At 33.9% G+C, this 14,151-nt stretch overlaps 1 non-coding gene and 1 pseudogene across 1 annotated transcript; one reads left to right on the plus strand and one right to left on the minus strand.

Annotated features, from left to right (window-relative positions):
- Positions 1-1,843: 1,843 nt before the first annotated feature.
- Positions 1,844-13,473, minus strand: LOC121366729 (annotated as a pseudogene).
- On the plus strand, positions 9,051-9,124 carry Trnan-guu. The gene has a single exon. It is a non-coding gene; the product is annotated as a tRNA-Asn (tRNA).
- Positions 13,474-14,151: the final 678 nt, after the last annotated feature.

Raw genomic sequence — 14,151 nt, forward strand, 5'->3', positions numbered from 1 at the left:
GAGAATTTGAAAAAAAAGTTGAAGATGATAGTATTATTGAAGATTATGATATTAGTTATTTTAATTGTTTAAGTGGCAGTCTTCTCCTCCTGATGGTATCGAGCAGAGGAGATGATCTGGCAGGTTCTCCAATTATTCGGCTAAGGGGTTGGCAGAGCAATAGTCAAAAAGAAATTGAGTTCCTGTCAAAGAAAGTGGATAAATTTTTACAACAGTCAAAATTTGCAAATAATATCATTAAACTAAAAGATAAAAAAATAATTAATTTTATTCATTAATTTTCAATTAATTTTATACCTTAATTATCCTGTCATATGGTCCAGTCCAGAACCTCAGCTGTCCATCAGAGTCGTATCTCTTTCACATAGGACACCGGGTTCTACAAACCATCACTGTACTGAAACCCAAAACCTTCATTCTCTGATGAGCGTTCCACATCACTTCAACTAGATGCATTTGAAACAGGAGACATTATAGAATGTCATTGTCCAATATTTTTTTGTGCAAATGAGTGGAAGTTAATAATGGCAGGTTCCGATCAGAGTCATTCAGCAAGATGATCCTGACTGTGTACCAACTTGACTTACGAAGTCTCTGTACAAGTCGTTCACTTTTCAATAATGATATCTAGAATTGACTCTTCAAGAACCCTGTTAGTTGTTTGTGTATTAACACTGTCTTGAGTATCGGGACTTTCTTTTTCCCATTGTTCCAATTGCTTCTTTTCTTCATACTGTCTGAGAGGTAAGGATTTGCGAGGATAGTACCTTAAACATCTGACCAGCATCATCCGAATGGAGTTTTCAGTGTCCATAATAGAAAGACTAGAATGGTGACCATTTCGGATATGGAGATACGCCGATGTCGTGAGAGGTCCCATCATAGACTGTCTCTATCTGTTGTTGTTCTGTTAGACTTCCTCTTACTCATGTCTGGATAAAGATCATAGTAGGGAGACCTGAAGGCATCCCTCGTACCTTAGCTGGATCCCAAACGATCTCGATGTGGGACTAACCTAAACTCGGAAAGGACAGACCGTCCTCTTCCATTTCCAGAAGGCCTATGTCTGCCCACGATTAGGCACTGTGACGTCCTGGAAGCATGATTATTATGTGAGTACAATGGGAGTGTATCTATTGTTTCGTAATATTTGTTCTGGTCTTGTGTAACGATTGTGATGCAATGCTATTTGGTAATGAGGTCATTAAAAACTTGTTACTGATGTTTGCTACGGTGTTCTGATTCACTTGTTTGACTAATTGCATACCAGGAACACAGCTTGAGTTATGTATACCGGCCGGTGTTGGTAAATCTGGGGGGCTACCATATCCTGGTCCCCCCGCGTTATGCCCGATGTAATCTGTTATATCTGGACTAGTGAAGTGAGAGAGAGAGAGAGAGAGAGAGAGAGAAACAGAGACAGATGAGAGAGAGAGACACAGAGAGAGAGAGAGACAGAGAGAAGGAAGACAGAGAGAAAGACAGAGAGAGACAGAGAGAGAGACAGAGAATCAATATTCTTAACTATTACAAAAAACATACTCTGTTAGAAGGACGTTGGCAGATTTCTAGTACGTGGGACCTATAGTTTTATAAAACACATCTCATTGTTACAATCACTTAACATCGTAACCTTACGGCCTAAACCCTCCTACTGACCACACCCTTGCTGATTTTCAATGTCACGTGTCTCCAGCTGATTTTATATTCTAAGGCATCTTCAATGTTATTTTGTCAAAAGTGACTCGCCATTTATAGCAATAATCCTATCTCCAACTTTTATAGCGCCGTTTCTAAAATAAATACACCCAATTAATGGTAATAGTTATCTCATTCATTTTACCTATGTGCCACACCTCCTTCCTTAATTTCGGAGATGATAATTGGTTGACCAGGTACATCAGAACCTATAAAGAAAGACAATGATATAAATAATATGATTATCACTGATCATACCATCAAGACTGATACCAAGGTTTTGTCCCATACGAAACAACTCAACTGAATAAATACTTGATTAGATTTATGTTGACTAGCTTTAGAAAGGCACTCGAGGGGAGGAGGGGGAGAGAGAGAGAGAGCGGAGAGAGAGAGAGAGAGAGAGAGGAGAGAGAGGAGAGAGAAGAGAGAGACGAGAGAGAAGAGAGAGAGATGAGAGAGAGAGAGAGAGAGATATTAAAATGGTTTTCTATTTCAATTCACTCACTGAGTTATTTAGACTTTCTCTTTTAATATTAAGTGAGATAATATCTTCACTATTGTAAAAGTGAAGCACCCAGCAATCATCATATGGATTAGAATTAATTAAACTTTGTACCATTATAGCTAATAAAATATCACCAGGTTGTATAGAACCAGCTCTACCAATTCTAATAAATTTAATGGTATAGATAAATAATGGTACAAAGTCCCTGGACCGCTACGAAGAATCCTTTTTTTTAGACCAGATATCCAAAATTTTATCTCCACTACCTACAAAGAACAAGTGATTTGTTAGACAAAATGAAGGACTACACTTACTTACCTAGATAGACAAGGCCTAGATTTAAGAAACCAGTCTTGACAAGATTGACTTCAAAAGTACCTGATGTCGTATGACTGAAGCATCTAGATAACATCAATTATTACATCATATTACATCACGAATGAAGTGTGGAGTACATGTTACATTACATCATTAATGATGTCATATTACACATTCATAGTTTGTACTACACAACTATAATTCAATCAGTTATTAAAATTAGTCAATAGTCAAAACAATAATTAACTATTAATTACCTTAGAACAAAATAAGTAATTCTACAGACAAGTTCAATGATCCATCCGTCAATCCGATTGTCTGTCCATCCAAGTAATCATTCATCCATTTATTAAGAGATACCTGTAACATCAAACTACTCACATTAATGTCATTGTGCCATCAGATTCTTGATTATTATTTATAAGCTTGATCAATGGTAGCACCTCTAGATTCCACGGCATTAATTGAGAGAATAACGTCACCAACTAACAACTGACCAAGACTAAAGAAAGAGAAGGTGGTAAAATTATTAAACCACACCCCTTACTATACTAAACAGTCCGCAGGTCCATCGGTATCAGTTCCGATATCACTATGACTACTAGGATAATTCCCATAATTCACTGGCTCCACCTTGTATATCCATACCATAACCTATCCTCATCAGATTTTTAATTGATGGTCATAATTTCTGGATGACTGAGTATTTTTGACTTGATGGAGTTATTTTGAAGTTAGAGATACTGTTGAAAAAGAACACAATATGTTATTAGAACTTATTACCCATGGAAAATTATGATCACTTAGGGACTTTACTCATTAGTTATTATATCCCAATATAATGTATTATATTGGGATTTAATTGTTACGTTATTATGTGGATTAGATGATATAAAATTTCATATTTATGTAATTAAAATTAAATTACTTGGGGGTCCTCACATTGAGATGGTCTACGTTGATTTTCACTACCATCAAATGAAGTGGTTTGTGAAGCTCGTGAGGAGATATCACTTTGTGCATCGTCAAACAGGAGAGATCCCTGGTTGCTCTGAGAAGTTATGTGCAGGCCATTATTTCTAGTTTCACACTAATGTCAGAGTGAGCTAAAAGACGACGAACTTCTTGCACTGGTCTCTGATCTAGTTGCTGTCCATTGATAGAAAGAAGTCGATCTCCCACATGTAATGCTCCACTCCTATGAGAGTGAGAGAGAGAGAGAAAGAATTTAATTATAATCATTTCACTTTATCTTACGGTCAGCCAATACCAGCTTCTTCTAACTTTTGAAATCACAATAGGCTCACCAGACACACGATCATCTATTAATGAATACAAAAGTCTCATTCCCAAACCACATAGACACATTAATCTCATTCTCAACCACATAGACACATTATTCTCATTCCCCAAACCACCACAGACACATAAATCTCATTTTCAAACCACATAGACACATATAATTCATTCTCAAAACAACAACATAGACATAACAAGTCTCATTCTCATACCACATACCACTAAGAGTGATTCCCAAACTGGCTCCATGAGGTTTCTGTAATTCAACAATTAATGGACCATTTGTTTCATCAAGACCCTCTAATAATGAAACAAAATTCTCATTTCAATATAGTAGTGAGTGAGTGATATCTTACCATGTACTGTAACATCATATTTCAATTTGTAATGTACAGTTACCCTCTGAATGTACCAACAGCTGATCAGCATCATTTCTAGAGGCATTTCTCATATCAATACCATTACTTGAAGAATTCGATCACCGCACGTAATATATACTTTTCTAATAAATAAAATAGCCCCATAATCATAGATTAATAAATAAAAATGGCTGACTCACTTGTAAGCAAATGACCCCTGTTTGACATGGGACACTGTAATAGGTCTATTCTCTAGACGTCCACCTGGAAGAGAACATATGTACATATATCTATCTATATAACCACATCAAGAGATTCAAAGCTATTAACTTGATAGCTTTATAATAACTTATAATAGATCTAGGTCATGTGATCATTGCTAATTAATATTAATAACACCACACCCACCACTGATAACAAATCCGGAAAGACTGTATTCTCTACACAAGGCACAGTTATAAATGCCGTCTTTAATTCCATCCCATCCATCGAGTTTCTGTGAACCTACAATATAATGAAGGGTGTGGTTATTGGAGGTAATCATACCAATAAAGGCTATCATATTAGTACACACATTATCAAATATCATGTTTGTCACTAATCAATAAAGCCTCAATATAGTGAACACTTTTGGAAACTTCATGTCTTACTTCCCTAATATAACAACGACACTAACAATTATTACCCTGTTTACAGATATCTATAGCGCGGACATTGGAATGTGTCCTATAAGAGTATATTAGACATTCTCAATACTTATAAACTTTACTATAGAAATATTAATATCATGTTGGATACTAGCACTGATACTAATCAAGTGATATTATAAGGACGTGTTATACTTTATAAGGCGTCACAAAATAATTGAGTTTTGTTTTTTTAGTTGTTAATTTTCTTTATTATAGAAATTTTGGACAAGTTTATGTACAAGAATTAACTATTATGTCATGTATTTTTGTGTCCCGAGTTATTTATTACCGCCCTAATTAGGTGTAGTAATTACTACATATTTAAGTATTTAATCAAAGATCATTTAATTAACCTCTGATACTTACCTTCCGGGGCAAGCTCAAAAGCATCTCCAAATTCCACTACATTACCAGCATTTTTCAGAAGACGGCCACAGCCTCAGAGTGAGTAAGTCTATCCGTAACTGTACCATTGATGCTTAATATGCGATCACCTATTTGTAAGGCACCACTCCTATAGAAAAAAAAGTGAGGTATGATAGAGAATGAGGGAAGGGAGGAAGAGAGAAAAGATAAGAGATAATGACAGAGGAAGCTTGTTACATAAACTCAAAAGTGGAGGAGATCATATGAATATTTTTAAAATGAAGGGGGAGTTTTAGAGGGAGGATGATAAAGTGAGGATGACAATAAAGAAAGAATGGAATGGCGTTGTGGGAAGAAATGCACAAAAAAGAAAAGAAAGAGGGAGTGAAATAAAACGAGTGGGTAGAGTACAATTATTGCATATAATACATGTTTACTCTACTGTTTGATACAATCAGTGTACCTATACATACAGACAGACATACATATGTACGTACATATATCTACATATATATATGGTTTATCACTAACTACAATAGAGAGAGAAAGAGAGAGAATAGTATTCTTTAATGTGGTTAGTAATTGTATTAAAATAACAATTTGAGACTACAGCAAATCATAAAGACTATTATGATTTACAGAAGTCAATGGTTGTTTGATCACTTAATTATCTTATACAATATGATACACAATACTTTTTAATGACTTTGTAATCTTTGTTTCCATCAGGGGTTACATTTTATTAGCATCAACAATATTCATTTCATAAAGACATATATTGGCAATACACATAACAAATAAAGGAAACAACAGAAATGTACGCTATTTTACTACTGTACAAGAAAATATCCAAATTTTTATATAAGGATTGTGTGGCAGTAGTATCTGATATTACTACACTGACCCTTTTATACACCAGACAATTCCTTTAATTCCTAGTAAATGTAGTTGTGCTTTGAAGTCAAGACGACATTACAAATTAAATTACTTGGTATAATCTGTTCCTATCTAATACTATAACTGTAATTACTATAAGCAATAAAAATACTGATAAGATTCCTATCATGATTGTACTAATGTTATTTTAATGATGGGGAGTATTCATATGATAATTGTTTTTTCCTTTGAAATTTGAATTCCAAGACACATTAGAATTGACAAACAACTTAATGTAACTTACATGTCAGCCACACAGCCAGGTCTTAAGATGGCTACTTGTACTGGTACATCATGGGTCAGTACCCCCTACAATAAGATAACAACAGTAACATGAATGTAATGTATTATATAATGGCAGTCTTTCTATACAGTGGTGGTTGTAGTGTGGATTACCAAGTTGTTATAACAGATGAGATCAGTTATACTTTAGACTTGATTGTAATTTTAATAGTGAAGTGCTTGAATAGTTGAGAAACAAAATTGTGTGTTTACCTTCTAACTCAAGTCCTAAAGGCTGACCACTGTGTCTTAATAATTCAACATAAACTATCTCTGATCCATCTAAAAAGAATTGATAGATAACACTAACAGATGAATGAATGGATGGATGAATGGATAGAGTGATGGATGGATATAGTGATGGATGGATGGATGAACAACAGATGGTCTTTTCACCTTTGATGTTAGTTAAATTGTCTCTAGTTCTATAATGATTACAATAATAAATAGGATTTTATAGATGGATCAAGAGAATGTAGTTATTATTGGCAATCAATTATCATTTTATTTACATTCCATCACAAATATACGGACAGCTGTATGTAACAACTAATAATATCATTACAGCTTACTGATCAGAACGACCTCCTTGATGCTAAGAGAGAGAGAGAGAGGAGAGAGAGAGAGAGAGAGAGAGAGAATGGAGAGAGAGAAGAGAGAGAGGTAGAGAGAGAGAGAGATGAGAGAGAGAGAGAGAGCAGAGAGTAATTCAACAAACTGACAGACACAGGAAGATATCCTATGAGAATTGAAAAAATAAACTCACATCTTCTTTCATTTCCTAAGAAACAAGCACATAGTGCAGCCATTTTCATGATCACGACAAAGAAGCATAGTCCATGTATCACTATTGAATATTCACACCACCAGTTATACTGTAGTAGTGTTCAGTGACATAGACACTCTCACGAGTGTTTGACCGCCCCTAACGGCGAACAGAAAATGTATCCTCTTACACTTCTATTCGGTCCACTGGACTAGAGGTGAGTGGAGCAAAAAACTTTTGTATTTCTTGGCAGAACTTCAAGAATAAATAGTCTACCACAATGGATTCAAATATACTGGAGTATACGGATATACCCGATGTCTACCCACGTGGAAAAACTATAATGGAATCTGAAGAAGAAAGTGAATCAAGGTTATCTTTTAAGCAAAGGGCAGAAAAATCAACTGGTGGAGATGTATACTAATGCAATGGTCACCCCAAAATGGACGTATTGCTCTTGCATTTTCAAACCATTCTGTAAGCATTCTCAAATAATTGATGTGATTTCTATCATTGTTTATTTAGTTGTCCTAAACAGGTTTGTCATGGCAACGTGTATGGTCTGTAGAACCTGCAGAAGTACCTGTAACAGCCTTGGCATGGCGACCAGATGGAAAAGGTACTAGACGAATCACAATACAATAGTGATAACTTACTATAATCTCATCATCACCTGGAATGATATAAGTTTATTATGTCTACCTTTTAAGGTAATATACCTGTTTTCTTCCTGTAGTATTAGCTGTAGGCTATGCGAATGGTCGTATAGTCCAATACTACATAGAGAATGGACAACAATGTCACACACTAAAGTTAGGATCCTGTAACATTTCATCGTTACTATGGATTGAGGAAATCCCACCAAATGAAACACCAGATTACGTTTGGGGAGGTAAGTAATAGTAAACACACATAATCAAATATTTGTTTATCATTTTTGTGTATTACTAATGACAGGCCTTACAAGGATAACTCTGGCAATTTCTACAACCCCTACCATCATTGAGAACAAGTAATGTTGTACTATGTAATGTATTAATACCTCTGTAATATGTTTAGTGAAGAGAGTTTGGGAAAAGTGTTTTGAAATGTAAACTATGCATTTTAATAGCTTACTAAGTTATGTTAGTTTCCATAGTAACAACATTATCCTGAAGATCCTAAACATATAAAGACCCTATCTAAGTGAGATCTATGATTCGTATTTTCACTTTTAATTTGTTCATAATATTCAATATAAATTTAATTTATTTTCACTTTCGTTTGTTTGTAGTGCTCTCCATATCCTCTTTGCTGGTGATAAGGTTTCTGTACATGCAGTTTTGTTTATTACTAAATATTGTAGTTAGGTAATGTACATGTTGTCTTTCTGGTGTTCTCCATATTACATCTATATCTCTCAATTCTAGTAATGAAGTAAGTGGTCTAGTGATATTGCACTTATTACTCTTGTTAGGTACAATGTCATGTGATTGACATGTGTGTGTCATCTGACTTCAGGCATTTGGCTGTACTGGTCAGTAATGACAGCAATTCTCTCCACTTGAAACTGGTTAATTATCTTATAATGCATTATGTTTGTGAAGTATTTTTCTAGTTCCAATATGGCAATTTTTGCAGAGAAGAGTAATGAATTTTCACTATCTTACATTGAAGAACAGTCAGATAATTTCTGTGGTAGAGTATATTAACGAAACTTTAAAATATGAGTGATTGTTGGGAAGACAGTCTTTAACTGTGGACAGACAACTAGAAAAATATGCTAAAGTCAGTGTAGAGAGAGTTTGTAAGAAATATTTATCAACAGATTGAAGTCTCTCGCAGGTCCTGCACGTGTGGCGCAATCGGTTAGCGCGTTCGGCTGTTAACCGAAAGGTTGTTGGTTCGAGCCCAACCATGTGCGGATTAATTTTTTTCACCCTTTTTTTTCTGGCCACTTGAGAGAATGAATCTTTATTTATCAATTTTTTTTCCTAACCAGTCAATTGATGTTTTGGAGTGAATATTGCGTGTAAAACCCAAAAATGCACATAATTACATGTGTTGGTTTAATGTAATTAATACATAATATGTCCATTTTCTATTCTTGTTTGCAGCTGTCAATGAAATTAATACTTTAACTGCCAACACTCACTCTCTCAACAATAGATTATAACTGATCATGTTTAACTTTATACTAGTTTTCCGTCTTTGTTTCTATCACTCTCTAAACTATAATGTTAATTATTTTACTTAAAAATGGTATATCTTGAATGGCAATTGTAGGACAATTTTGCCAATCATTTTGTTTCTTCTCACTGAGGTGGAAGCTTTCTCAGGTCCAGCACGTGTGGGCGCAATCGGTTAGCGCGTTCGGCTGTTAACCGAAAAGGTTTTTGGTTCAAGCCCACCATGTGCGGATTATTTTTTTTTCAACTTTTATTAATATTTTTTTTCATTTTTGTCTTTGTGTAGACCTCTACCAAGTCATCTGACATTGTAATGAATTTTACTATCTTTTAGCATGGTGGAAAAGCAAGGTAAAACCACCAAATGGAGTTTAAATATATTATTTATAATAAATCCACCTAGATCAGAACTTCAGAGGCAGGGGCACATTTTTAGTAAATGAACTAACAGCTAACGTAAGCGAATGACACAACTATAATTATTAAATAATGTGTGTATTTTAATAGGGTATAAAAAAGATAGGATTATCACTGGAACTATCATACCAATCACTTCAAAGATATGTTATTACCACATCAACAGGTATTAAGTATATTGTAATTCTAGCTAGCTGCCAGCACCTCTCTCCTCTCTTCACTTTCTTTCAGAGCAGTGCAAACCTCAGTTTTCATTTACATGATATACTAGGTGTAGCTAAATGGACCTGATTTGTTTTGGCTCATTAGGGGTTTATTACCAACAGCTGTTCAAGGTAAACAAACAAATTTGTATCTTAATATTCATCTTGTCCATCCAACCTTGTAACATTATTGTTATAGATTGTGTTTCAATCACTTGGTAACTTTGCTCGAAAAGCTCAAGAATTACTTTTGTAAGCTTACACACGTGATTATAAATTTTTCGTATTATTGTGAAATTAATTATTATTAATTATTATTTAGTGTTATTGATGAGTCATTACAAAACCTTAAAGTCTTCTGTCTTTGGCTCTATACAAGTAAGTACACAGGATTACATCAATATTTAACCCTTTTTGTGTTCCTGCTATATTATGTCATAATTATGTAAACATATAGATACTATTTATAGTATATTTGTTTACATTATCTTTGATCTCTAGCTATTTTAAAAATTATCAGGAGAACCTGTACCCTCGTTCATCAAACAGGTGCATTAAAATATTTTATTATAGTTTTGTTATCAATATTAATAACAGGGGCCATCTCCAGACGAATTAAAAATGATAATTGATTTTTTAAAGAAAGATTACAATATTAAGTGGGTGGTTGTGGTCATAATTTGATTATTATCTGTGTGTATATATTATGTAGTCAGGACGTGGTCAAACATTTAGTCTTGAACTACGTTGGACAGGTTTGTGTCATGTGATAGTCACATGTCCTTTATTAATTATTATATAGTACCCTTATGAATGAAGACCTCAAGATTATTGAGGTAATTTATCGTGTTTGCCAAATGTAAATAATTAATTATCAAGGAACTCCTCCTACTTTATGGGAGAAAATATTAGCAGATTGCAATATTACAAGAGATAGTAAGATTACATCATTATGAGATCATCGTCTCATATTCATAATGTAGTTTGCTCCTTGGTTACTAGAAGACAACCTCAGAAAAGTTTGACACAATTATATCAATCTTTGTCAACTATTATAAACAATTCATTTCAAACTCCTCATGTTTAGTAGCTGATGTAATTCTCTATAGAAGAATATATCATGAATTTATCAGTCAAACTCTCCTTTGTCAAGTTCTTAGTATGTTCTAATAGTATGCTATCTTTTTTCTCTACTAGACTATATTGAGCAGCGAAATTAACATGGTAACAACAGTTTCAACTTCATTATGACTACAGGTTATATAATAACAATTAAGTTTTTTAATTTTTATAATACAAATAAATAGCTTTATCCTCTTCATCATCTTGGCAACAGTTGATGTAAGTACCATGGATATGCGTTTCCATAGCAACAGCATATAGTACATACTCTTTTATTGTTTTTTTTTATTTAAGGGCCTGTTTCATCATGATGAGAATTATTTTTACTTATTTTCCTGTTACAGAAGAAGACATTGCTATATTACAATGTACTAATAATGGGTAAGATATGTATTGAATTAGACAATATTGATCATTTGATATCTCTTGTTAGAGACCTTGAAGTTGGTCATTGTTCATATCATAATGTGTGGACTGGATTTATGCTGACGATATTGAAACAAGGTCTCAATAGCATTGACGTACAATGATATTGCTCATGATATATAATAAGTTTTATAATATGATAATAACTGTCATAATATAATAATGTTTAGTCTTGAACCTTATAGATGTCACTCTTTGTCTTCGATATTACAATTCAGAAGCTCTCTCTCTCATTTTCCTCCTGCTCACATTCAACAAGACTAATTCTTACAATATTCTAGCTCAGCTACATTACAGTAATCACTTCACTAGCAACGAATGAGTTAGTTCTGATCAGTTAATAAGTACTTCATTGACTACGTGAGTTGTTTCTCAATTATATACAAATTTCTTTAATTAATTGCATTAATTAGGTTATTAAACAGGACATTGGTCCGAGTTAAACTGAGGTAACAAATTTGGGGGTCGTTTTCAAAGTAAAATATTAGCTGTATCTGGTCCCAAGACGTTTGGCAGCTGTGGTAAGCATTTTAATAACTCATCTAGTATGTAATAACCATTAATAACTCATTGCGTTCTATTTGATCCCTGCTCTGTCAGGTTTCAACTGGAGGCAAACGAATTTTGTTGTTTGACGTCGACGTTGAAGAGGAAGATGAGGACCTCAAACCAGAAGAAGATGACTAGGTAATAATGTAGGTCTTGTCGTACACTTTTACCATGGAATCTGCACTGGTAATAAGTACTGACTAATAGCCAACAAAATATATGAACCAATTTCAACATTTGTAATGTACATATTAATTTAATTACAAAAATCAATCATTAAGAAGACTGTATTTAAATAATTTTTTGAAGAGATGAAAAAACAGATCATTCTTTGAGAATGGCATTTAATAACTAACTCATTTGTGATAGTTTTTTCTCCGATAAACCAGTCGAGAAGACCTCGTACAAACCGTACCATGAGTGGCCACATGTGCTCTGAATATACACTAGTAGATATGAAAAAGACATAACACAAGTTATTATAAGTTATTAAAACATTCCCAATCATAAAAAATTACAAGCAGTTTATTTGGGATTAATCCTCAATAGTATACTCACAGTTCTATCTCTAATTTTGGTTAGCCCAAGAGCGTCAGTGATCTCAGAGACAGACATAGCATTTGTGTAAGTCTTGTTTGTTAGCAAAAACCAATACAACAGCATTACGAGCTCATCCTCAGAAAGCTAAACAATAGAAACAAATAAAAACTAGCTACAATTTGTTCATTATGAGTGAACTATAGATTTGTTAGAGGAAGTAAGGTTGTAAGGGTATGATTCATAACTAACCATTCTGTCAAGTTCATCTTTGGCTTCTTTCACTCTTTCTCTATCCTTACTATCGACAACAACTATAAGTCCCTTGATGAGAGAGAGGATGGGGGGAGGGAGTGTAGTTAGTCATCTACAAGGATTATATATCTAGTACCTGCGTATTGACAAAGTAATGTCTCCAAGAGGGTCGGTATTTTGTCTTGACCACCAACATCCCAGACAGTGAAGGTTAATGTTTTTATATTCGCAGGCAGTTGGTTTCTACATTAAAAACCTAATAACCATAGGAGAAGGATAAAATTCCATATACAAAAATGAAACTAACATTACTGACCTTTTGAGGCATTGTGAATTGTGACAATTTCTCCCAATTTCAATTTGTACGTATTGTTGTCTTCCCAGCAGCATCTAAACCAACTTAGAAGAAAACAAGACTTTTCATTACATAAGACACACCCCTTTACAAAATACTGCTATTTATGACAAGACAACATACCCATTAATATTCTCATAGTCTTATTTCCAAATAGCTTGTTAAACAAACTTGAGATTGTCAGAGACCCATTTCTATAGTGATCTTCACTCAGGATTGCCTACTTACACAGAATATAAACAATTGCTATATATAGTTTTTACAATTAAAAGTAACCTCAATTCACTTACTCGTCTTTTAAAGAGGACTTCTTCAATAAGTTACTGCAGTGTATTGCAGACTGGTGCACTAATATCGTTGTATACATCCACGACACGGAAATGCCACGTCAATGGCTTGGATGTCAAATATGAGAGGTGTGGTTTAATATTGTCGACCACACCTATCACATTGTGTGAAAGAAATGGCTCTTGTTCAGTGGAACCTTACATAATCGTATCCTTTTTAATGAACTAATTATTATAATGTATGAGTTTTGTTTTCTTTATTACTTTTTTTTATAATTTAGGATATGGTTTCATAATTAACAGCTGATGGGACGTGTCATTATGTAAGTAAACGTACTCAGTCTATTATATAATTATTATTAAATTAATAGGTTACCTTAGGGGATTTGATAGAGTCAATTGATCCGTGAAGTAGTCGAGCGTGTATTTTCAATGGGAGAGGGGTCTCGAACACGTAAGGTGGGGTTAATTATCCTCGAGGGGACAACATGTATTATGTTAATGTATTTTTGTAATGTAAGTATCAATTTAAAACTTTTTTAATGGTGGGGGTATATTATTACCTTTGTCAAAATAATACATTCAATATTTACAAATTTATTGTAATTAAT

Source organism: Gigantopelta aegis, unplaced genomic scaffold (genome assembly GCF_016097555.1).
Source record: "Gigantopelta aegis isolate Gae_Host unplaced genomic scaffold, Gae_host_genome ctg6844_pilon_pilon, whole genome shotgun sequence".
Classification (NCBI taxonomy): domain Eukaryota; kingdom Metazoa; phylum Mollusca; class Gastropoda; order Neomphalida; family Peltospiridae; genus Gigantopelta; species Gigantopelta aegis.